The 27443-nt window shown below is 37.3% G+C and overlaps 1 protein-coding gene across 11 annotated transcripts in view; it reads right to left on the bottom strand.

Moving 5' to 3' along the window:
* Positions 1-25054, bottom strand: part of LOC131041418 (serine/arginine-rich splicing factor SR34A) — a 143292-nt gene extending 118238 nt beyond the window's left edge. For 4 of the 11 annotated variants that reach the window (XM_057974495.2, XM_057974497.2, XM_057974499.2 and 1 more), the window contains exon 1: positions 24623-25045. The gene's annotated coding sequence lies outside the window, so the exon portion shown is untranslated. Of the gene's footprint in view, positions 1-24618 lie in introns of all 11 variants that reach the window. The other 7 variants (XM_059213997.1, XM_057974500.2, XM_057974492.2 and 4 more) reach the window with 5 other exon arrangements.
* Between the last annotated feature and the right edge of the window lie 2389 nt (positions 25055-27443).

The following is a 27443-nucleotide window of genomic DNA, read 5'->3' as shown; positions in this document are numbered from 1 at the left end:
TCAAGTCAAACTTTTGGTTTTTATGGCTTAGGGAAGAATGAAGCAATGTTTCCTCGACCTTTGAGGTGAGTTGAAGTAAGAGGCATGATAGAATTTGTCCTAAAAACAAGAATTCCACTCCTGACCCTTCCAAAGGGTCCAGAGCGAAATTCCAAGAGGACACCCATTTCTTCCTTGTTTGGACCAAGATCTTAGTCCCTTGGAGGTATTTGGAAGTAAATCAACATGTTTTTGCCTTAGGAAGTGAATGAGGGCGAAGGGAATGAAGAATCAAGCCTAAATCTTGAATTTCGCTCCTGTCCCTTCCAAAGGGTCCAGAGCGAAATTCTTGCCAACACCTATTTTTCCCTTGGAGAAGGTCAAATCCTTGGTTTTTATGGCGTGGATGGAAGTGAGATGATGTGTCCTTGCCTTTTGAGGTGGATTGGGGTTGAAAGAATGAAGGAATAAGCTCAAAAACAAGAATTTCGCTGCAGGCCCTTCCAAAGGGTCCAGAGCGAAAATCCTAAAACCTATCCTATCTTCCAAAATTTGTGCCAAGCCAAGCCTAGACCAAGGTGAGAGAAGCCCCTAGGATTGCCCTTGAAAGGATTTTGGCCACCAGAAATGTAGATTTTGAGCTAAAACAAGGATTTCGCTCCTAACCCTTCCAAAGGGTCCAAAGCGAAATCCTAAATAGGTCTTGTCCCTGGCCATGATTTCTAGCGAATTTTCCCTTTCAAGCCTTTTGGAGGTCAAGCAAGTGTTGTCAAGATGAGAGATGGATCCAAATGAGGGAGTCAAGGGGAAACAAAGTGAAGAAGAATGGAGCTAAGTAAGAGAAGACAAGCAAGGAATGAATTTCACTCCTGACCCTTCCAAAGGGTCCAGAGCGAAATTCTTCAAACCACCTATTTTCTCCTTGAGTGAAGCCAAAACTTTGATCCCTATGGCATGATTGGAGGGAGAGTGATATATTTTCGCCTTGCAAGATGGATTGAAGTGAAGGAAATGAAATATCAAGTCTAAAACTTGAATTTCGCTCTTGACCCTTCCAAAGGGACGAGAGCAAAATTCACAAAATATCATGTTTCCTTCAAGTTTGCGTTAAGCCAGGACAGTGATCAAGGTGGATTAGACTTGAAGATTGCCACAAGCTTGCATTTGAGTAGGTTTTGAATTCAACAAGTAAGAATTTTGAGCTAAGGGATGAATTTCACTCCTGACCCTTCCAAAGGGTCCAGAGCGAAATTCTCATGATCACCTAATTCACCCATGATGGAAGCTAAAAAATGAATCCCTAGGCTTTGGAAGAGCTAAGACAAGCATATGCTTACCTTGAAGAGCAATTCGAAGTGAAGGAGTGAGACAATTAAGACGTAATCATGGAAATCGCTCCTGACCGTTCCAAAGGGTCTAGGGCGAAGTCCTTAGAGATCCTCTTTTTTCACCATAATCAAAGGCAAAACTCATGATGGCGGAAACATTATAAGAAGGATCAAGATGGTGGAATAATAACGAAAATGGAGAAAATGGCAAACATTTAAAAAGCATCAATATCTTCTAGGCTTGCCTATACCCTCTCGAGAAATTCCCAAATTAAGCCATATTCAAGACACATTTTCCCTCTCATTAATTGCTAATCAAACCTCATTTGGGCATGTAATGCAAATCTGCCTAAATTAGACACTTATCAAATGGGTAAATTGATTTTTTAAGTCTTAAAATTAAAAAATTTATCCTTTGCCGCCCAATTATATTTTTTTTAAATCTTATGGCTAGAGCGGCCACCTTGAAGGTGATTTTTAAAATTTTATTTGTTCCTCCAAGAGGTCGGCCTCTTGAGGAAATTAGGAAATCGCCATATAAAGGGGAGGAAATTTGTGAAGTTTAATCATTCATTCATTTGTGTCTTTCTTAAAGCAAATTTTAGAGAGCAGAAATAGCAGAGCAGATTGCAAAAAGGAAAACGAATTTCTGATCCATGAGGGCTGATTAAAGGCTTAGTAAAGGCTAAATCATCAAGGGCGAACTTGAAGTGCAGATCAAAGACCTTTCATCCAGCAGAAATCTTCATTTTTTCTAATCCATCTTTTCAGATTAATAAGTGAAAATCGAAGGTAAGGTGTTTAATCTAATTTTTTTAGGCAAGGTATTGAAGATCTGATCCAAGTTTCCATTTTTTAAATTTTCTTAAGGTTAGGTCTTCTATATCTAGTTTATTTTCTAGGTGATGCCTAGTTTGGAAATTTCTTAATTTTAAAGTTTTATCTTTTAAGGAATCTCAAATCACCTAGCTAAGATTCTACACTTAAACATAATTTATGCCTCTTTTATAGGTAGCAAATGGCGACCCCCAAGGCAAGTGGATCCGCTACCCGGTAGGCTCTCATCAAAGAAGATCAAAAGAATGAAGATTTGGAGACCAGGATCGTGTCCAAATGGAGCAATATCAGAGACACCAATTTGGGGAACTTCAATGTGAAGAAGTTTTGAGAAGCACCCTACATCGGCAAGCCATCACCCATAGCCAAGAAGATAATTGAGAGTGGCATAATCAAGGCTGCAAGCTTCCCTCCCGCAGTCAAATGTCACGAGCTGATGATTGAATGTGCTCGGCACTATGATTCACATTCAAGGACAATCATAGCCGAGGATGGAACTGTCTTAGCCTATCTTTCAAAAGAAGCTATAAGTGAAGCCTTTCATCTCCCGGAGCCGAGAGATATGATCTATAAGAGCTTGGAAGGAGCTAGGTCTATCTACGAAGATGATCCCGATACCTGTCTAAACTTCATCAATAAGAATTGGTTACTCAAGAGTAGGCCTCGCTCGAACAAGATACCTAATACGCCACATAGAATTGATTTCCAAGAGGAATTCAGGGACTTGATAACCATGCTCAATCGGGTTATAGGTGCCTCTCAGGCCGCCTTCTTCGACAAGTGCATGTTCTTCTTTATTCAAGTGATCGTCCAAGGAAAAGGAATGCTCAATTGGGCTAGAATCATTAGCAACAACCTAGACGTGCAGTTGAGGAGGCTAGTCCCTACTAAGTCACTCCACATGAGTTCATATGTTATATATTCCTTAGTCAGAAGTTTTGAGTATGCGGGGCTACCACATAGAGGAGTTGTTGGGAGAGGGACAGGAGAGATAAGAGCATGTGATTCTTATGTTCAACTGCATCATCCGCCTAAGAATGACTACAAGCTAGTCAATGATACCTTCACAATGTATATCACTAGGACATTGCAAGGAGGGATTCACCACCGACTGTCTCTGGAGGCACAGGAGCTCGTGAAGAAGCATGGTGCATGGTTCATTCAATTTCCAAAATTCACCTACATCAGGGTCCATGGATGTCCTTCACCTCCCTATATGTTGCCAAGGTATCCTACAGACAGAATAATATTACTTGAAGTGACTGGACAGTTGGCAGCTTATGCTAAAGCATCAAGACATAAGCATGGAAATGGTATCCCCGTACCTATTTTATTGGGAAATTCAATTGAAGTGTGTCCCAATTCTCAAGCCGCAGAAGATGCAGAAAAGGAATTATCTCTGTATCCATTCACATCCTTTGCCTCAAGAGAGAATTTTGATCCTCATGGTCATATGGAAGAGACAGTTGGGAAGAAGTACAAACATGAGTTTCAAGTAGAGGACTTTTGGATGAATGTTCAAGATGATGTGGAGGTGAAAAGAAAGATGCATTCTAGATTACCCTTGGACCTTAGTAGGAAATGTAAAGTTTATAGAGTAGCCGATCAAGCCCAGGATAGTGGTAGATATCTCCAATCGTCCTATGAGAAGGAAGATAAAGAAATGAAGATAGATTGGAATGAGCAAGAAGTTGCAGACCTAAGAGCATTGATGGACCCTGTTTTAAATTGCACTCGCTGATGGGTGGACGTACAGCATCAAAAATTGAAAGAGAAGAATATAGCCATGACATTCACCCTAGAAACAAGAACAGAAGAAGGAGAAGCAAGTGTGAGTGAAAATACTTCTCATTCCAAGGGGTCAAAGAGAAAAGAAGGACTTGAGAAGAGAGAACCCTCCAAGAAGAAACAAAAGGTGAATCCTGATCGTCCACCGAGTACTTCTTCTAGACATGAAAAGGAGATAAGTCAAGCAGAGGATCAAAGAGAGATAGTGTATGAAGTTGATGAGTCTATGGAATCCATGGTACAGAATGATAAACAAGGGAAAGGACGAACACCTCAACACTCATCAAGTCAATCTCTTCCTCTCCAGGTTGGTGCTCATGAACAACAAGAAGAAAAGAATGATGATGAAGCAACATCTCCTTTCAGAGACGACAGACCTCTACCTAAGGAAATACAGGTAAGGGAAAGAAAGTCTTCCATTCCAAATTGGCTAAAAGAAAGACTGACGAGGGTAGTTGTAGTTGAAGAGGAAGAACAAGTATTTGATTTGGAAAGTCTCATAGGAAATTCCCAAGAAGAAATCGAAAAGAAGAAGGCTACAAAGATGTCAAAGGTAATTAGAGATGATGCAGGATCCAGGAAGATACAGGTAGCCACACCAGTAGTGGACAAGTATGAAGATGAGATTATGGCGGAGGAATATGATTTAGAAACATTTGATTGGTCCACTTACCTCCAAACAGGCCATGGAAGAAGCAACTGATTCAGTGAGAGCACTTAATGACAAACTCAAAGAAGAAATGGAAAAGAATAAGAGGTTAGAAAGGGAGGTTAGAGCTTGGAAGAATTATTTTAGCCACCTTAATCAACCATTAAGGCGACAGGATCCAGCAATATCACCTTTGCATGCACTTCCTCCTGAATCAATAAATGAGGCAGAAAAGATGAAGAACTTAGCCCAACTCATGAGTTCATGGATTGATGAATCTTACAAGGTAGCCATTGAATTTGTAACAAGAATGATGAAGACAGTCCACAGGGCTATCCAAGTCCTTGAGATCATTCATAATCTATTGATAACTGTGGATGCATTCACTCACACTAAAGACATTGTCATCTCGGTCTTACAAGTGATAAGAAGGACGCCGAGGCAGATTTTAGCACAAGAAAAGATAATGAAGGGAGGAACCCATAACCTTCTGCAACGGTCAACTTTGCTCCAAATGAAGGAAGTTCTTTTCAAAGACATCAATAACAGATGCAGCCGAGTTGAAGGCACTATCCACCCTATTCAGGATAAGTGTTTGATGTATTGTGTACAATCCTTGATAGAAGGATAGAGATCGAACCAAATGTGGATGTCCAAGAATTGGAAGACGGGATCAAGATTATTTTTTGCAAAGGGGAGAACATGGTCACAGAAAAGAAGCGAGATCAGATGTATGCTACTATGTCCCTGATAGAGAAAACAAAAGAGCTAGAGCCTGGATGGGAAATGACCCTTCCCGCAGCTTTTGATCAAGTCCTTCACTTGGAAGAACGAATGAAGAACCTGCATGAGATTCCCATTGCTGAGATTGAGGGGATTACATCCAGATTCATTGAATATGTCAGAAGAGAACATAGAGGGTTAGAGTCAGAGAAAAGAGAAATGTCGTTCATTGTATTTGAGAGTGCTATATAAGCCCTCACTCAATTCATTTTACAGGGTCAGAGTCAGAGAAAAGAGAAATAAGATTAAGATTATTAGCAACAGAGAAAGAAGTAGTGAAGAAAGAAAGTTGAACAATTGTTGTTTTATTTTGCTATGAGATCAATGAAATATTGAAGTTATGGTGTTTTATTGCAATCCTTATGGCTATTTTCATGGTTGTTTTATCTTCTTGAATCACTCTTAGTAGAGATAGTACTTAAGTTTTAGAATTAGATTGAAGAACGAATGTTGTGTTTGATCTTTGGCAAAACTCATAGTCCAAACCACTAGCTCCTTACTGATTGTAAGCACGCCTTGTGTCGTCAACTGGAGATATTAAGATTGTTTAAGAATCCAATCATTATTGGAGATATTGATATGTATCTTAGTGATAGTATCTATCCCATTGACGATTCGAAAATCATTGAATCCCCTTAGAAGATCATACCAATTCCAGTAGAGTTGTAATCTTTTGGCAATACTGAAATTGGTAGAGTTTTATCAAGACCAGTCCTCATTTAGTCATTCCTAGGATTAGTTTAGTATCGCCTCCTGAAAACCCTTATCTTTTGCCTTTTTTGAAACATCAGTTAGTATTAGGAGAATTCAGTTTCCTCATTGAAAGGTAGTTGCAAGAACAAGCTTTCCCAGAAAGTACGTAAGGCCCCTTGTAAAACAGCAAACACAACGACCACTGGTGCTTATCCACGAGTAGAGAACCTACATAACAGAACCTTGGAGTTTCTCCGATTGATCCTTCTACGAAATCTTCAGCATTCGGGGAGTTTTATTCAAGAGAGGATAAGATACCTCTGGGTATTTTATTATGTTTTTGGTCGTGTACAAAAGACACATCAACACCTACCTAGTGGAAATGCTTGTCCCCACCTTCCCTATTCATGTCATTATTTACCCGCTTATGATTTTGACTTCTCCATCAATCAATCATCGTTGAGGTTTGAGAGGAAATCAAAATTGGACATTTGAAAGCCCCCCTATCTAAGCCCAACAGTGGACTTTATAACCACTTGGCCGACATATGGGAAACACGTTAGTCATCCTTCATGGGGTGGCCTATTTAGATGGTGATCTTGTATCAATTCTCCCTCTCTTTCGTTTCCTTCTTTTCTCTACACGATTGCTCGACGGGTTATAAATAGATTAATAATATAGAGTATATCTAGTAGTGGTTGTTCATTTCAATAAGTACACGACACAGCACTTCGAGAACATCAGGGCTTGTTCAAATTAACAAATTAATCAAAGAAGCTATCTTTTTTATAGAGGAAAGCATTACCTCTCAATACACCATTTCGTGGAAAACCTAACAAAACCATTTATTTTTATTAATTAATCGTGTGTCTCTTTATTCTATATTTGGATCTCTCTCCATTGTCTAGAATCACAATAAATCAGAATAAACTAAGTTATTTCCATGCTTGTAGAAATACCTTGACTAGCATTTATCTTTAAATGATAGTTAGCATTGGATTTTTCGGTGACTATCAGTCATGCCAAAGGTAATGTTTTATGTTAGCAATAAGGTCAGATGGTTCACTTTCCAAATTGATTTTTGACTTTTGGTGTGTTCTCCAAGATTCTTGGAGAGAACGTCTATTTATAGTATGTCACCCAATCTATTCCAATTGTTATTATTCATCATTCATATCACTTTAGCGCAGTTAAATTTCAATTCTTATGCTTTTCCACAATATCTACAACTCGAGTGTATTATTGGCCTTAATTTAATCATTTCACTAAGGTTGTTCAATTTAGTCAAAATAATTTACATGACACCTTAGTATTATAGCTTAAGTTGCCAATACGGGTACGGGTAGGAGAACCCAATACATGGGTACAAGAAAAAAAAATTGCCTTGATGTATATATATATATATATACACATACATACATATATATGTGTGTGTGTGTGTGCATACATATACATACACGCACACACACGCAAACACACACACACACACACACACACACACACACACACATATATGTATATGTATGTACATATATATATATGTATTTATATGTATATGTATATGTATATGTATATGTATATGTATATATACATATACATATGTATATATACATCTATATATATATATGTATACATATATACATCTATTTACATATATGTATATATACATCTATACATATATGTATATATATATATATGTATATGTATATATACATACAAATATATATACATATATATACATATACATATACATATACATCTGTGTCACAGAAATCGCTGAATTTCAAGGAAGAAATTCGAAATTCGGCGAACTTCATAAAAATATTAAAAAATCGTTTAAGTGCGCCCAAATTTGTACAGAAGGCATTGAAGTTTGTTTATTAAAAAATATTTCTAAAATGCAGTGAATATTTGAAACCTAGGGCAACGATTCTATGCTAGCGATCAAATGGCCATAGCTCCTGTACGAACCATCGAGGAGATCATAGCGGGGAGGTCATGGTAATAGCTCCTATGTGAAGCCAAAGTGCTGCAAAACACAGGAATGGAGGACGGAATGAGATGGACGACGCGTACAAACCATCAAACAAGAATTCGCGAGCAAGTCTTCCCATCCATCGAGCAGGACTTCTTGTTGCTAACTAAAACCCACGCTATCAAAAGGGGGCTATTAATATATTCTAACTATTGAATATATTTTTATTTATTTGTCCTCAAGGAATCATCGTGAATGGGTGGCTATTAAAATACGATCTTATTTTTTATTTTTTATATAATTTAACATATTAAAACGTATAAATATTGTTTAATTTTGTTTTTGTTTTTTTCTTCTTTAATATATTAATGTTATAGATTAAAACTCAATATTTTAAAATATATTTTTTAGATTTTTTATTATTAATATATATAAAATATAAAATTTAATATATTAAAGTTTATTTATTTTAGTAATTTTATAAAAAAAATTTATCTATATTAGTCGAATTTAATGTCGATTTTTTTTCGGAATTTTTACTTTGCCGAATTTCATCCGAATTTCATTGTTGTCGAATTCGAATTTGAATTCGAACCTTGTGACTTAGATAGACATACATGCATACATACATATATATCATACAAAATTTAAAGAAATATACAAAATTGTAAAGCAAAATACATTTCATAGTATGATACTTCATCATTGATCAATGCCAAATGCCAAAATGGTAGTGATAAAGATAAATATTAAATGCCAATTGATAGTTAAATATTTAATATTTATCTTTATCAATTGGCATTTAATAGTGATAATTTTATTTCTCTAAGTTCTTGATTTTGGTCCCCACTCCCAAACCCCCTCACTATAATCAAATTTCTTATAAGACAAGAGATCCCACTAACTAGTGGGTGTTTAAGAGTGGAGACCCTAATTGGTTTGAGGGGCAGCAATGATGAGCTGCACAAGGTGATAGATAAGAGAAAAACAACAATAGAAGGGGTGCGGGGAAACGAACTTTTGTTTCCCCGCGGGTTGGAAGTGGGGGTTCAGTTTAGAGGCAATGTTAAGGAGAGAGTGAAGAGAGAAAAATGACCTTTGTATTGGGCAAAATTATGCTTTTACGAGCATCTAAGGGTTTTTGGATGCAAAAAAAAAAGGTCACAAAATGTCTTTGTGTTACTTTTTGGTGCTCAACGCCTTTGGGTACGTCTAGTACGTACCTTGGGCATACTCGAATGCCCGGGTACATACCCAAGGCATACCCAGGCATACCCTCAAACAAACCCATACCCAAACGTACCTAGTACGAGTACGCGATGCCTTCAGGACATACCCGATAACATAGATTATAGCTCATCGGAAAGAGAATAAAAAGTTTTAAATCATGGATGAATAATATTGGGACCTTGCTAATCAAATTTTATCATTATTCCGATAAAAGGTTCTTTGGAGCTAAAATGGAATTTAAATTATAAAAAAAAAGCGAATTTTAATTTGTGCTTTCTAGAAAGATTGGCAGGGAGCGAATATAAGGTAATTCAGGGAGCTCATTTGTATTATGGAGTTTATTTTATTTTCTCTAATTAGACTCTTGTGGTTTTATGGGATTGGACTTAGTTCATCTTATAGCCTTCTAGAGGGCAGAAAACCCTCTTGGAGAAGATTAGCCATGGTGGTGAAAGATCTTCCCTAGTAGTTGTGGTGAGATTCATTCGAAGTCTCAACTTGAGCATAAAAGATTGCAGGTTCAATTGAAGATTGCAGGTATGATCGGAAGTTGATTTTGTGAAGTCTAATTTTAAGACAAATTCCAATATTGTGGGTTTATTTGAAGATTGCTTGAAAATGATGGACGCCAAGGAATGGGATTGGTGTCTTTGTGCTAAGCGACTGAAGATCAGAAATTCTGGGTGATTGATAAATATTCTTAGTGCTGGGCATAGGTATTGTGCAGGTCATGGGTTCTATTTCAGTCAAATAGAGGTTATTTATGTATTTAATCAATTGGAAATGTCTAAAAGTATGTATGATCTGTTGGACATTTGAATGGAGGTATAGCTGGAGGTTTATTGTATCTGCTAATATCAAGTCTTGAATTTATTTGGGGCATTGTAGTATCCCTTGGTCAAATAGGAGTAGAAATGATGTATCCCAACCCAAGGAATATTGTCAAACAATTCATGGACAACCTTCCAGCTTGCTGGTCTAATTATTCAGACTGATAATATTGGGTTGAAGGGTGTTTGAATGCTGCAAATTGATGTTAGATCTGCTTCTAGAGGTGCGTATTTGATAATAGCAATGATATACCAGCTGATTTCACTTCTGAAGCACTCAATCTTCCACCGGCATTCACTTTCAGGTATTTTTCAAAATGGCATCTGGATCTTCAGCTCCTCCTTTTATTGCAAATCCCACCATTGTCGAAGTCAAAGATAGGTTAAGGCCAGTATTTAAGGACGTTCCCGAAATTGCTAAAAAGGAAGACTCTGCGGGAGCATTTTCTAGGGTTCCTGACGACGTTATGTATGTTGAAGATGTGAGGGCATACATTCACTACACCCTTGAGGATTTGGGCACAGAGGACATCAAAAGCATGTATCAATCCATGATACTGGGAGACTCCAGAACCATCAAACCGGAATACAAAGCAATTGAAGATCTAGGGTTAACCGGTATTATGTACATACCAGAATTCAAAGATGAGGTTATCAGATACGTTCTAAGGAGGGTTTACAATGAATTTATTTGGCTAGATAGGCCTTACATGATCACGAAGGAGGCTATTCAAGCTGTCACCGACTTACCCAGGGTCGGACAAGAACCTAGCAAGAAAATTTCCAACACAGAGGTCGAGAAACTCACCGGTGCTACACCTGATAGCAAATCAATGAGGATAAGCACAATCACCGACACGGATATAAAGTTTGCAAGCATGATCATAGGTTACAAGGTAACTCAATCCAACCAATTGAATTATGTTGCTAGTTCATGCATTCATGTTGCATATCAGATGCTGAGGAATAATGTGAAGTATGATTTATGTGAATGGATGAGGAGTGAGTTGATGTTAAACCTTGGTAAGATTAAAGGAATCAAGAAAGGCACTTTTAGATATGGAAACTTGATTGTTTGTTTAATGCTTTACTTCCTGAATGACCTACCCGGTCAGGGAAGAAGCATTGGGCTCATGACATACCCGTAGGTATGCAGATCAAGGAAGCAATCACCGGTCTTGGTACCGACAAAGATGAGAAACTTTGGGGGTATTTTAAGACATTTCAAGAAAACATGAGGCAAAGGGAGAGAATTTCAAAGAACATTGTGGAGAAGTATTCCACTGATATCTATTCCATGGTAAAAACTGATGAAACTCTTATGGAACCAGTTGAACCTAGGCAAATCTGGATTATTGAGCTTGGATATGAGGTGGATGATAGCATTTTTGAACTCTATGCAAAGATGTTGTTAGATGCCCCATTAGATGATAAAATAGAGCATTTTGGTACAGCAGGAGAGAAGGCTCTTGAAGTGAAAATAAGTTTAAACAGGAAGAGAAGAGAGAAGAAAATAGAAAAGATGTTTGCATATGTACAAGATGTGATTTATAAGATAGACATTCAACTGGGTTCCAAATCAAAACAGGCTGCTAAATTGGCAGAGGTTGGTACTGCAGAAGTGAAGAATCCACAAGTTCACATTTCCCTATCACTTCTGATTCTGATTCTGAGGATAACGGACCTCTAGCTTTCTGAAGGGTACAAAGGAAGAATGTGGTAAAACCACCGGTAGAGCAAAAGAAGGCAGAGCCTAGGAGGAGACTTGTTAGAAAGGCAACTAAGCCTACTGCACCTCCACCACTGGCAAGGAAGCCTATGCAAAAGAGGAAACCAGTCACACCGGCAACCACAAGTAAAAAGAAGAAGGGTGATGATACTGAAACAGGTAAGACCACAATGACCTGTGCTGAGCTAATTGATGAAATTACAAAAGATGGAATATTGAAAAATGTACCAAAGTATTATGAAGATTAAGAAGTGAATGAGCAAAGTGAATTAGAAGAGGCTATTTTGTTGTAAATAGACATTTATAAGAAAGCCTTAATTGAAATCTTGAAGGAGATACCTTTATCCTTGTATAGTAAGCTTGAGGCTAGGAGACTTGATGCTGTCAAGAGGGAAAGGGAGATTAAGGAAGTTGCACTTTTGGAATTGTGTGGTGCTGTAAATAATGAAGAAATGAAAAGATGTATAGACACTGCAAATAGAACAGTTTTCAGTAGTAAATCCCAGCAAATAACCCTTATGATGGGGAGAGTAAATGAGGTGATAAATGAGACAAGTAAGGGATGGACCAAATTCTTTCAGAAAAACCCAGACTTTCTCACATCTCAAGAAGAATTTGCAAAGGCAACATCTTCCACCATTCCTAACAAATCAAAAGGGAAAGGTATTTTGGGCAGTCCAACTCCTATTTTGACACAACCGGCAGTAACTATAGATACTCAAACACAACTGGCAGCTAAGGAGAGTGTACAGTCTGTACCAGCACAGACCATTTTTTAGCAAAGCAATGTACAGGACACTGGAAATATTGTGGATAATACTCCACCGGCAGTAACCGACACTGCACAAAGTGGCGAAGCCACCGGTGCAAAAGAGGTTGAAATGGACAAGGTAAAAGCAATTGAGCCCATACCAGCAGGTAAAACTGATTCCCCTGCAAAGGTTTTGGCAATTAACACTTCTCAGGTTGAGAAGAAATCAGTCTCTGAGTTGAGTCCAACTGAATTGAAGATGATGGCTACTCAAAAATTACTGAAGGAAGGTACTGCAGATAAAAGATTAATAGATCAATCGGTCTCAGTATTGCACAGACTAATACCTGACTGTCAGATTGAAGATGGAGCAAGCCCTTCCGGTAAGCTCAAGACTCTAACAGAGCATATCTCAAACAATTTTCAATCTCTGAGGTAGATTGCAGACCGACAAGCTTTGAATAATTTCACAGCAGCAAAAAGAACAACTTTTGATAAGATTATAGAAATAGAGAAGAAGAAAATTGAGGACAAACTTATACATATTGAGATTTGTTTAAAACAATGTACAAATATCTACAGAGTGTGTTGTAACATAGAAAGTCTTACAGCTAATGTAGATAGCAAATTGAAGGAGTTATATGATAAGATGGCTAAAATTGCTAATTCTTTTGATGGATTGACTGCACTGACCACATCTGTTAATGGACAAATTTTGTCCTTAGAGAACCAAATTTTTGCTTTTGAGAAGGAGAGAGATAAAATTATGCGAAGAGTAAGAAATCTAAGAGGATTGGTAAGTCCTAGACTAAATTCATTGGGTGTTCATAAGAAAGAGTGCATGGACATGATAGATAAACCCAGACCGGCAGATATCCAAGAGAAGGAAACACTTGGCCACTTACTAAGTGGACTTGCATCTATTTCTGATACTTTCAAATCCGGCTGGGATAAATATCTTCAGTTATTGCAAAAGGCATACCCGGAAATCTTGAAGATGACTAAACTCCAGTGAAACTAACAGTATTCTTTTGTTCCTTTTTCAATTCTTTCACCGGTCTTTGGCATTAATGTCAAAGGGGGGGTATGCACATATGTGAAAAATATCAAAGAAACACATTGGAAGGATATCAGATGGAGTGTATTGCTCAAGGGGAGCATACCGGCAGGGAATCCATTTTTCACATGAGTGTTGCCATCAAGGTCAAAGGGGGAGATTGTTGGCAATTGACACTCATTGGATTCATTTTGTTGTCATTGATGGCAACAAGATCTGATGGAAGTCATAAACCGGCACTAGGAAGCATATACCGGCTTTGGAGCATTCAAGGCTACACCGGCACTGGCATCAATACTTCATTGGAAGCCGACATCAAGGAGGATTTACTTAATAAATCATTTTGTAAATATTGTCAAGGCCGACATTGAATATCTTTGTAAATGTATTGTAAGCCGACATAAGGCATATCATTTGTAATAGGTATATAGGTCAGTCTGCTAGGTTATTTTTGTGAGGAGGATAGACATATGAAATGTGTGGATATAGGAGAATATAGCATAACTGTATGATGCGAAATATATGTATGGAGATCATTTTGTATGTGAGTGTTATATCATGCAATGATCTGTAGATAGCTTGGAAAGCATTCTTGGAGGGGAAGAGATACCGGTATCAGTTCAGAGTTTAGGAACCGGTACAAAGCACAGACAAAACCGGAACTCTATTTGGCATAGCAGATGCATTCTTGAGTTCATTTTCAGTAATTTACTTTAGCAGAAAGCTTATAGTCAGTGAGGCTCTTTAGTGATGAGCAGTATGCTCTAGGCAGTGTGCCTTCCTGCAAGTGCAGGCCCCTATTATATGTAATATCTTTTCATATGGCCAGTGAACTGATATTGTGGGTCACAAATCCCACCGTGGTTTTTCCTCATTGAGGTTTTCCACGTATAAATTTTGTGTGTTATGATGTTCATTTATGTGGATGGTTTATTTGCTTCTTGTTATATGTTTATTTGTTTACCGGTTTATATATGCATGGTATAAAAGGATAAAAAATGTTCATACCGGCAGAACATTGATTCACCCCCCCTCCCCCCCCCTCTCAGTGTTCTTGAATCCCAACAAAAGGAAGCATCATTTGGCTATTCTCAAAGAGCTTTTCTTATGCTGGTTGATTCCCCATATTGAGGGCTGCTGGGTATACAAATCAACTAGGCACAAGTTTGTTGGATTGGTGGAGGAAATTGCTGGGCATGAGCATACTTCAAGGAAGCAATTAGTGTTCCAGCATTCACCTTTTCTTCTGTGTATTGATTGCTAAGTCTAAGGAAGAGGTCAATTGGCGATTGTTACTTCTATGCTTGGTGGTGTGAAGTTTGTGGGATGTTTTCAGTCTTGGCGTAAAGTATTGCTGTTCAAATCTTGCCTTTTACCAGCTGACAGAAAATAATCTTACTGTCCAGGTCACAATTTAAATCAATTTGTCTCTGTAATCTACTTGTTCAATCCATCATATATGAAGCTTATTGAATATTTTGGATTACTATTGTCATCTGCCAATTGTTTTAAATCCTTTCCTGTGAAGATTTATGAATGATTAAATCTGATTTAAAAACCCATCAAGACTTTTCGTAGACGTTCAATGGAAATCTGTGAATAGCGCACATGTGAACTGTTTGTTAAAATGTCCATTCTCTGAACATTGAGGAAAGGTGGAAAATTGGGTATAAATGATATAAATCAGCAGGAGGACAAATCAGAAAACTCTAAGATTCAGAATGCAAGCAAACTGTTTATTATAATGTCTTAAAATAAACTTGAGAAGAAAGGCAAAAAATTTGGTCAGCAAACAGGAGGATGTTACAAATACAATGTGCTCACTAGTTAATAGCATTATTATATCCCCATTTTTGAGAAGATAGATGATGGGCTTCCAAGTATTGTTTATTTTCAAACTATTTTCTATATTGCACTTCCAAGTATTGTTTAAGTTGTTCAGGTATTTCTCAATTTCCAAGGCCTTTCTAATACTCTTTTTTGAAAAATGTAACTTTTGCAATGACCTTTGTGTTCTTGGGGTAGAAGTAGAAATAAAATCTGTCGGGGGAGTGTTCTAACAAAGCAAGCCTCTCCAAGATGTTGCCAAAGACATTTAAACTATATGTAAATTGTGATGGTGCGAGCGGCAGAAGCTTCGTGGGTAACAGGGGAAAATGCTAGGGCAGAGAAGCAACAAAGAGATGTTGCAGAGGGAACAGAGGAGGGAAGGGAAGGAGGAGAACTAGAGAAGGAAAGACAGTTGTGCCTAAGGGTGAGAAGGCCCTAGGTTTTTTGCTCGATGAGGTTGAAGCGAAACTCAGTAGTGCTGGGAGGAAGGGTTTTAAAATGTCCGTGGGAAAAGTCAATCTGGATATTTTGAATGATATCTTGCAGATCAGCATCCATTGCCAAATTAGAAGGAATTTGGCCGTCTATGGACAAGATTAAGGCATGGATCGATAAATTTTGGATTGGCCTTTCTTCTAAAGTGAGCTTCCTAGCTTTAGGGTTTCTCCAGATTGTTTTCGTTTGGAATGTGATAGGGATTAGTGTCATTGGCCTCTACATTAGGGCTTGGTCACCTAGGTTTGATATTAGAGCGGAAGTTATCAAGGAGGCCCCTGTTTGGATCCGGATGTTCAAGCTTCCGCGGGAATCGTGGTTAGAGGATATCTTCAAGCTCATCTGAACTCAGTTAGATCTTATGTTCGGTGTTCTAATCCTAACCCCAGTGGTAGGATTTCTCCTTATCCCAAAATCTATGTTTTAATGGATCTGAGTAAGCCAATAAGGCACTCCTTATGGCTTTCCTAAGTGCTGGGCAATTGGCTTCATGAGTTAGATTACGAATGCCTCCCAATCGGGTGTTTCAAATGTGGCAAGGTTGGGCATCTGGCCAAAGAATGTTTGGTGAGTATCGCTAACCCTGGAGATACAAAGGGTGAGGGCATGGATGTGAACCCCAAGGCTAGCGATGATGTTAGTTCTACTCCTATTTCGCCTAGTTCTTCTTCCCAAATCAGCGGATGAAAGGTGCACAGTGCGGTGGACTTGAGGTCGAGGCTCCTCTCCCATTGCAACAGAGTAATTAGGTGAAGCATATTGGGGGAGGACTTGACACTTTGGTTGCTCTCCCTCCCCCCCTCTATATGTCAAAACAAGGTTTTCCCCTTTGTTAAGGTTGTGGATGGTTTGGCCGGAAGTCACAAGAGCTGCCTCACTCAAGCGGGAAAAGAAGCCTACTTAAAGCAATATTGTCGAAGGGAGATCGGTTGAATGGTAAATTGTAGGGAAATGAGAAGGTGCTAGTTGGTGATGCTTCAAAAGACAACAAGGAAAATTCTTGGCACATGGTAACCAAAAGTGGTTGGAAGGTGGAAAAGCAACAGGATTATGGATGCTGGCGGGGCCAATCCAAAGGGTAGGAAATTGGAAGCCAACAAAGCCAAGCATAACACTTTGGTAGATATAGGAAAAGGTACACAAGAAACCTTAAATAAGTTTGTTAATAAAGGAGGCGAGCACCTCCCTGATTCACGTAGAAAATGAAGTTGCTCAATTGGAATGTGAGGGGCTTGAACGGCCCAAAGAAGCGTTGAGTACTTAAGTGGTTGCTAGAGCTTGAAAGTCCTAATGTGCTAATTTTGCAAGAGACTAAGGTGGATGGCAAGTCAATAATAGATATCATTCCTCGATTCTAGAAGAATGGAGAGGGTGTTGTTGATGCTATCAAAACTATTGGTGGCCTGGCCATGGTTTGGAATAGGTTTAGGTTACCAAGTCTTAAGGTTTGTGATTCTAATCACTTTTTATCGGTCAGACTCAAAGGCATACAAAGTTCTTGTAATCTAGTTCTTACGAATGTTCATGGGCCTAACCTACAAAAGGATAGGAAGATATGTTGGGGGAGCCTTTAAAAAAATTGGAATTCCATGAGGGAGAACAATTGGGTGATTGGAGGAGATTACAATGCTACTCTTTGCCTAGAAGAAAGGAGAGGTGGCAGGTCTGCTAACAATTTAGGCTTAGTAAGCTTCAGAGAATTTTGTTAAGATCTTGCCTTCGCTGATGTATTGCCTAAAAAAGGTTGGTTCTCTTGGAACAATAGAAGATCGGGTGATGAAAGTATTCTTTGCAGATTGGACCGTTTCTTGGTTAACTCTAATTGGATGTTGTCTCCTATGAGCTTCATTTTGAAGGTGTTGCAATATGGTGGCTCCAATCATTGGCCGATTTCTTTGGTTGTCTCCCTTAATCACAAGCTTGTTGGGATTCCTTTTAAGACGGAAGTGTTTTGGTATGAACATCCTAAGTTTAAGAAGGCCCTATCGGAGTGGTGGAGAATGGAGGTGAGGAGAATAAGAAATTTGTTATTTTTTCAAGAAACTCAATGAGACTAAAAATTTAGCTAGAGCCTGAAACAAGGAGGTGATTGGTGATCTCTTTGCTAACAAAAGTAGAGTGGAACCAGTTTTGAGCTTAATTAAAATGGAGGCTGCAAAAGCTACTTTTATTCAGGACCTCAAAGATAAGGAGGCGGATAAGCTGGATGAGTGGGGTAGGATTGTAATGTTCCCAATTGGGGATTGGATTATTTGGCGTTCAAGTCCTGCAAACAAACGTTAGTATACAAACAATATGAAAGATAATTAAACATATATATTTGTTTGGGCAATTATACAAGAAAGAATGCTATACGTTATTCTACATATTTAACAAATAATGTTAAGCTAATTTATTGTTATCTATAAAAAAGGATACAATACTCAGTGGGACCTTACCTGGATTGACCCAACCCTCTATTGAGAAATATTTCTCAGTTAGGAGCAACCCAGGATGTCGTCCTCCTAAGGTCTCTATTTGGGATCTCTATTAATGAGTGAAATCATTAATTTTCTCAAAGCTTGGCAGAGATCCCACCCCTGCTCAAGCTTCTCTATCTCTAACATATGAATATGGTTAACCTCTACAATATATATATATATATATATATATATATATATATATATATATATATATATATATATATATATATATATATATATATATATATATATATATATATATTGTCTCTAAGAGATTCCCTATGAATCTCTCTCTAGATTCCTCTTGGAATCTTGGCATTCAATTTTGCCCTCTGGTCTCTATGGCTCCTTTAAAGGGAGCAATCATCGTAGACATTATCAGGGACTTAAATATAATTCTGCTCTGAAATGCCTCAATGATCCCTAGCTCTGTAACTTGCCTCTGAAGCAATCTCTATTTCCTTTGTTTTAATTCTAAGTGTATCTCTACAATCTTATGGTAATTGTTATTTAACATCACTAATATATCACTATTATATTATAATCCTGAGTGTATCTCTGTCTCTAGAAGTGTCGTTACAATTCTGAGTGCATCTCTATTATGCTAATTCTGAATGTATCTCTGCAACATTGATTCTAAATGCATCTCTGATATATTAATTTGGAATGTATCTCTGTTATTTACCGGCTATTTTGCTTTAATTTATCTTGCAGTATGATTCGAATTCCACGGTATTATTCATGAAGTATTTCCTACGGTTTAGGGCAAACCACTTACCGTTCACTTGCCGGTGGTGTATCCTGGATATGCTGGGTACGCTCTATTCCTTCCACGGTTTTTGCTTCCAACGTGGCTATCACTGTTAGCACTATCCCCATGCATACCACCAATAACACAAATGTTACTGCCTGTAACTTGATAACAATTCTGATCTGATCTGATCAATGGTGATGTCACTAGATGCTTTTTATTCCTTCCCTTTATATCTCTCAATTTGAGGGAGAGGTCACACCTCTTCATCATGTATGCCCTTTGGCAAGAGACACACCCTTTCACCATTAGCACCCTTTGAAGGAGTGCAACTCTTCATTATTTCTACCCTTTGAAAGGGACACAACCTTCCATAATCAGATGTGCACTTATTTAAATCAGATCTGCACTTCTCATTTCCAAATTATCCCCCCTCTCAAATGAGGTTCTCTTCTCCCTTTTATATCTCATTGTTGAGGGAGTCGCAACATTTTTTCTTTCATGTCTTTTGACTTTTCATTAACTTTATTAATTTTTAATTAATTATATTTAATTATATTATTTTATATTTTAATTTAGTTTTTAATGTTTTAATTTTATTATTATCATTTATTATTAAATTCTATTTCAAAGTGGGGACATTACAAGGATCTTCAGAATGGAGGAGATTTTTTGGCTTCAAAAGTCCAGAGTTAACTGGCTGAAAGCTGGCAATTAGAATAGTAAGTTTTTCCACTTGACTACAAATGTTAGGAGGCATTTTAAAAAAAATCCTCTGGGTTCAATTGCCTAATGGTATATGGTGGAGGATATTGCAGCAATCAAAATGGAAGGTTTTAACTTCTTCAAGGAGATCCTGAGTGCAAAGGGCAAGCTGCATGTGCAGGCGCAAGAAGAGATGTTGAGGAATATTCCGACTTTAGTGACTAAGGATATGAACAAAGCTTTGATGACTCCTTTTTCGATGGATGAGATCAAGGTTCTTGCTTTCTCTCTTGGGGTGATGAAGGCCTTAGGCTTGGGCGGTTTCCAAGTTGGGTTCTTTCAGAGTTTTTAGGAGATTGTGGGAGATGTTTTGGAAGCTGCGAAGGAGTGTAGGCAAAGAAGGGCCATGATGCAGGCCTAGAGTCGTAACTTTGTAGCTCTTGTGCCCAAGAATAATAGCCCTAAATATTTTGATGAAAACAGGCCCATAGCCTTATGTAATGGTATTTATTAGATACTCACGAAAGCTATGGCTTCTAGGCTAAATAAGTGCTTACCGTTAGTCATTTCGAAGAAGCAAAGTGGTTTCCTATAAGGGAGACAGATTATTGATGGGATTGTTATTGCTCATGAGACTTTCCACTCCATTAAGGTTTCAGCCATGAATGGTGCAATTGGGTGCTCAACCGCATACCTTTTGCTTCTTATGCAATTTTGATCAATGGTGTGGCCACAGATTTTTTTGATGTGGGAAGGGGTTTGCGGCAATGTGATACCTTGTCCCCTTTTTTTATTTTTGATTGTTGCAAAGGTTCTTGGTTGAGTCTTGAGTGGTATTCCTAACTTGACTCGTCTAAAATTTGTAGATGACACTCTGCTCTTTGGGAAAGCTTCAGCTAGAGAAGCTAGAGCCATCAAGACTGTGCTCCGAAACAATGAATTGGTGACTGGTCAAAAGATCAATAATAGTAAGTCTCGGATTTTCTTTCTGAAAGATTTTTGTGGTGAGTCTCTTGATCTTCAAAGAATTATGGGGTTCAAGGCTGATCTTCTCCCTAGCTCTTACTTGGGGATGCCCTTGGTTGACAAAAGAACATTGGAGGTCGAATGGAGGAAGGTTGTGGACAAGGTCCAAAGAAAGCTCACGTCTTGGAAGGGGAAGTGGCTTTCCCTTGCTGGTAGAATCACTCTCATCAAGACTTCCATCGCTTTTGTCCCAATCTACACCATGTCAGCCTTTCAAATTCCTAGTAAGGTTGCCAAGATGATGGAAGACACTCAAAGGATTTTTCTATGGCATGGATCTAAAGAGGTTTTCAAGTATAATCTTGTGAAGTGGGGAGATGTGTGCTCACCTAAATGCCTAGGTGGGGCAGGTTTTCGGAACATCAAGAATATGAATAGGGCCTTGGGAGCCAAGCTGGCTTGGCAAATCTATGAGGAGAAGGATCCCCTTTCAATAGGGTGCTGCAATCTAAGTATTTACAAAATGATCTAGAGCTCATTTTTTTGCTGACTTACCCAAGGGTTCTCGTGTTTGGAGTTTTTTGAGAAGCAGTTGCACTATCTTTAAATCTGACACAATTTGGAAAGTAGGAAGCGGGGATTAAGCTTAGTTTTGGAGCGATGCTCGAATAGAGGAGATTGCTTTGACGGATTCTCAATAGTTCCTTTAGTAGACTTCTTGGACCCAAGAATGGGGCAGTCGGTTAAGCATTATTTGTCTGAACACGAGGAGCAGAGGCGGTAGATCTTGCTTGATCTCCCAAAGGATAGGCTAAGTGAAATTTGGAGAGAGGTTCTAGGCAAATTAAACAAGTGGCCTACTCTAGATATGGACAACAAGCTCATGTGGAAAGGCAATGGGAGTGGGAGGATGATGGCGAGTGCTGCTTACAAGTGCTTGTTTTGCCTTGGCAGGCCTATCAATACAATGGCCTTGAAGATTATCTAGAATAGCTTAGGTCTTCCTAAGGCCAATGCATTCCTCTGGAACGCTTGGAGGATGTGTGCTCTAACATGGGATTGCTTGGAGGATGTGTGCTCTAACATGAGACAAGCTTATGGTTATGGGTCAAGCTGGCCCTTCCAAGTTCCAAGTGTGTGATGTGCAAAGTTTGCTGCAAAGACAACAACCACTTGTTCGTTCACTGTGCGGTGGTTAGTGAATTATGGAGTAGATTAGTCTCTAAGTGGGGGTTGGTCTAGGTTACCCCCTAAAATTTGTTGAAATTGGTAGATGGCTAGATGCTTAAGATCAAGAGTCCAGGTCTTAAGTTTATTTGGTACCTGGCTCTTGTGATTCTTGTTTGGAGCACAATAGAAGGATATTTCAAGATGAGTAAAGAGAGGTGGATTAAATATGGGATAAGATTGAGAATATGATAGATGAGCTTGGGAAGGTGCATTGCAAGGATGATTGGAAAGTCGAGGAGGAGGAGTTGGATTGGGCTAATAGGTGGCTGAGGTATGCATGATTGGCTGGGAAGAGGAGTAAGGAGGATGATTAGGATAATAAGAGGGTGAATATCTTTTGGTCTTGTCCAAAAATGAGATGGATTAAACTTAACTTTGATGGTGAGGCAAAGGGTAATCCTGCTAGAGCAGGAGATGGTGGGTTGTTCAAGGATGATAGGGGGCAACCTCTAGGAATGTATGCCTCCAACTTTGGGATGGCTCTAATATATATCTGAAGCTAGAGCTCTCTGGAGAGGTTTGCAAATTGTGAGTAATAAAGGATGGAAAAATGTAAGGGTGGAAGAGACTCCAAGATAGTCATTAATAAAATGAATGGCTGCTCCTCCAATAATTGGAGGCTGGAGTGGCTGTTAGAGGACTGCAAAAGATTAGCTCTTTTGTTTGACAACATCAAATTCTCTCACATTAAGCGTGAAGGAAACAAGGTTGCTGATTGGGCTGCTAATCGAGGCATTGTCTTGGATGATGGTGATTGCTACAGTCTTGGATGGGAAGAGATGTATCTTGCGGATGTGTTAAGATTCAAGACTGCTGCAGCAATACATTAAAGTGCATCGACTGGGCTGATCTAGGCTGGATGGTGTCGTTTCCCCCTGTTGTAGTGTTGTTGGTTGTGGCGTTGCTGCTGCCGGGCTGAGTTGTGTCTTGGTTGTGCTGCCTCCTGTTGGGTTGGTTGTCTTTGGTTGTGGTCTGATTGTTTTTTGGTTCAAGCTCTGGCTGGGTTGGCTGCCTTCTCTCTGAGTTGTACATATACATTTTTATTCTTGGCCTCCTGGACCCTTTTCCAGGTTTCTTATATCAAAAAAAACACATTTAAACTATGCTCCATGTTCCCAAAACCTATAGCATGCCTTGTTTCTACTATGTAAGGTACTTCACAGAAGCAAGGTACAAAGTAAGCACCATCATCTTATTGAGGATCAAATGAGTCTTCCAAACACTGTGCAAATTGCTAAGAAGTTTATACATCTTTTTCTAAAGATCCTTGCAATTTTATCTATCACGGTTTGTGAACAAGGTACCTATGAGGTGTGCCTTGCATTATGCCATACTCCTTATACGCACGAGATTGCTTAATGGCTATTGGAAATATTTTCCAGATTTGCTACTCTCGACATCTTGATATTTTTAATCTTGTGGAGTTTTTAACTATGTGGGAGTACTTTTCCCACTTAAGCTATCGCATTGGTGACTATTTCTTTACGAGTGATCATATCTATATGACCTTTAACTTGTCTCATTGGTATAATCACAAGGCAAGAAGACCCACAAAGCATATGAGCACCTCTAGACATTTGTATCAGAAAATTCAAAATGATAAATTTTAGAAAATCCACCTCTTTGGGCTTTTCATTCTCTAGCATCTTTACTAAATAACTTTTCTTGGTATGCTGTAAGGATCTATATAAGATGTATTCAACTCACAACTACATTCCAAAGGGTTGTGTCAGCTCCTCTCGCTGCGCGTCCCGGTCCTATTTCCCTTTTCAATACCGCTCCTGGATTCAGGGGGTACTTATGAGCATTCCCTTTTTGCATTCCCGAGATTCCAAACATCATTTCTCCAAACGAGCACTTGAGGGAAAATAGTTTTACAATGACAGTTAGGTAAAGTATATACAAACCTTAAGAGTAAACTCCATGTGACAACTCCTTGCAAGGGAAATTCTGATCCAATTCAATAAATACTAAACAGAAAAACCAACCTTCCTAAAAGTAACACAATCCTGAATTTCAGTTCCTCTTGGTAGACAGATGTGGCATTTGCAGTCGTAGAGGCTGTTGGAACCAGTGAGCAAAACTATATTTCTCAACAATCATTCATTTCTAAGGCTTATCATAATGTGTTTGGTCCTCTATTATTTCCAATAGGGTTTGATATCAGATAATCCTACTCGAATAACAAGGGTCCTCAGGAGCTGGGTTTGCCAGCAAGGCCACATCTTGATTTCACTCCATGAATCCTTACCGCCAACCTCTCTGTCTTCTTTTCTTTCTTTTTAAACGGCATTTTACGATATGAATTATTTATTTTTGTCCATTTATGTAGTGGAGCTTACTGAGTGGCAACAAGTCCTATCGAAGAAGTAAGAGGAACTAGCCAACTAAACCATAAAAAATTGTGGGAAGCATAATTTTTTTGCAATCCAGATTCACATGAAAAAGAAAAAAATCACTTCATCGAATTTTTTTTCAGAAGGTGAACTCTACGAAAAAGGGTCCCGTCTTATTAACCAGGACAGGAAACTAAAAGAGGAAGCAACTTACTTACAGAAAAGGGTAGCTTGCTTTACGAATAGATTTCTCCCTTCCGGCTGAAATATCCACAATTGAAGGCCAAAAATGAAGCTCAGCAGGAAAGCAGGAAGAAAGAATGGGTATTTTGAAAAAGAAAGCGCGCGTATAAAGAGAGCGGGAAAGATGTTAAGAAGGATTGAGCGCCTCCTTGGTTGACAATGTAAGCAGTTTTTCATAAATGAAAACCACCGGAAAAACATGTACTCTTCTCCAGGCGAAGAAAAAACTTGGTTGGAAGCTCGGACGCAAAGTTACAGCCCTGGATTCATAGCTATTGCTTCCGCACTCCAGAGAGCCGGTCTCTGCAAAGATAAAAGTACCGCAGCCTTTTTTCATACAGTGTCCTCTCTTCAAAAGAGGAAAATACATAATTTAATAATTATGGAATTGACGTCGGAATTGAGGTTGAAATGGCATTAGGATCAGGGAGTCAATTGACCTGTACTTTTCCAATTCTGATGGGAACTTTCTGCCTATAATAGTACCTATTAATTTTGTAATTGGTTTTCATCTTTATTTATAAGATTTGTTCGAAAAGGATAAGGTTATGGAAAAAGAAAGTTGATAGGTAAGTTTGTTGTTGGTTTTCATCTTTATTTATAAGATTTGTTCGAAAGTTGATAGGTAGGTTTGTTGTTTCAATAGATTATTTTTGATTGTATAGAGTAAATTAAAAAAAAAAAAAAAAAAAAGGTGTAAAATTATTTATCAAAAAAGAGCATTAGAAAGCAACAACCTCTAATCAGCAAACCATCAACCCAAAGCACAACATTTTCCAAAGCATAAAGAATAGCAAGAGCTTCCATATAATTATTAGAATGATATCACTTGTACAAGGAAAAGAAGCTATCTCTAGCCACTCCCCGAGTACTGACCAACACCCATCCCTTGAAACTTACTAATTTTAAAATTTGTGATAATAAATTTAAAATTATAATTGTATTGATAGTTGTAATTCTATAATGATATCATTGTTCTTATCTGTAGTTCATATTTATTTTATATTTTACATAATCATAAAAATATCACTTTTTTTTGTTTTCATTTACTCATTCAAAAATAGTGAGAGAAATTTATTTTTTACAAACAAAATTTACAAATTAGTACATTCAATTCAATGACATCAGCAATATGCATTTAACTCAATACTCTATGACATTATAATTTTTAGACTGATTGATGGAAATTTTTGTACGAATTTTTAAAAAAGTTTTGTCTATAGGTAATCCATCCAAACGGAAACGTTGAAAACATATTATGAAAAAAGTCAAGTGGTCCCACTGGTCTGTAAAAATTTAAGTTCATGTATGGGTTATTCTTTTATACATTATTAAATTGAAACCATTAGAGTCTTGATTATTTTTTATTAAGAAAATAAAAAATTAAAATCTTTGGTGAGGTATCTATCTATTAATCATTGTGACTTCATTTTATTTTAGTATTATATTACAGTTAGTTGTAGTTTTAATTATGTCCAGAGGTATCTACAATCACATCAAAATATTTGTAAATAAAAATTCAATTTTGAAACAATCTACATGCAAATGACGGGTAAATACATGAAATATGCCATCTTTTGATTTTTGTGGAGGTGTTATTTTATTACTCCAAATAAAATAGAACCTTCACCACTTGTCATAATAATATTTAAAAGGGAAGAATCAATAAAACCAAGTAGGGTTGAGAGGTTAGTGGAGGAGTGGGCTTGGCATTGTGAGTATGTGAGGATTCTAAATTCCATATTATTATCCATATTATTGAAACTCTTGTATACTACTAATATTGTTGCAATCGTCAGATTCCTTTCTATTATAAGATATCTCCCCATAATTTACTTATATTTTTTTATTCCCTTCTATTATAAGATATCTCCCAATAATTTACTTATATTTTTTTAATATAGATGTACTAGTTATTTTAGTGTTGGTTGATAATAAGTAAATTAAAATGAATTTAGCATATAGAATTTAATATTTATATGATAAGTAATATTTTAAAATCTAGTCATATTAGTTATATAAATCGATCGAATTTGTTGTAGTTCTATGTTAGTTTATACAAATATCTTAAATTCATTTATTTAAAAAATGCAAGAGTTATCATTATAGAATTATTTTATTTTATTTTACTTGAGAATTATTTAAGAATTGTATTATTTTATTAAGTAATATAAAATGACTCAAGAAAATTATTAAAAAAACTTTTTAAAAAATCATTAAATAACATATTATTTGCTAAATAAATAAATCCATATTTCTCATGTTTTTTAGATAAATGTATTTAATATATCTATATTAGTTTACTTAAGAGTTAGTGTTTTGATTTTTAAATAATACAATCACAACATAACATATTGATAATAAAAATTTACACAACATTTTATTGAAGCACATTCTAAATTTCTTATAATAAATTATTTAAATATCTTATTTAATATTTTTAATATAGATTATCATTTTCATTTTTTTTAAAAAAATTAAATAATTCAAATAAATTAAAAATATCTACCATATTAAAATTTATTATATTTCCAATGTTAACAATTTTATTTTGAATTATCTTTTACATCTAAACCTTGCTAGTTAATTCGTATAATTTCAATCTTTCAATTTCATTGCAACTTCTTTTAGCTTTTAGTCAATTTTAAAAATATTAAAATTTGTTCCTACCTTGTGATGGATAGTTCATTGGAGAATATTTTTTCTCATTTCAAACAAGTCTTTTTAGTGAAAATTTTCAAATTTAAAATAAAATGTTAGGGTTGTTACTAACATACTCACACTTTTACACTTCAC

This window comes from Cryptomeria japonica, chromosome 11, assembly GCF_030272615.1.
Source record: "Cryptomeria japonica chromosome 11, Sugi_1.0, whole genome shotgun sequence".
In the NCBI taxonomy this organism is placed as follows: Eukaryota; Viridiplantae; Streptophyta; class Pinopsida; order Cupressales; family Cupressaceae; genus Cryptomeria; species Cryptomeria japonica.
This window is presented reverse-complemented; position numbering and strand designations above follow the sequence as displayed.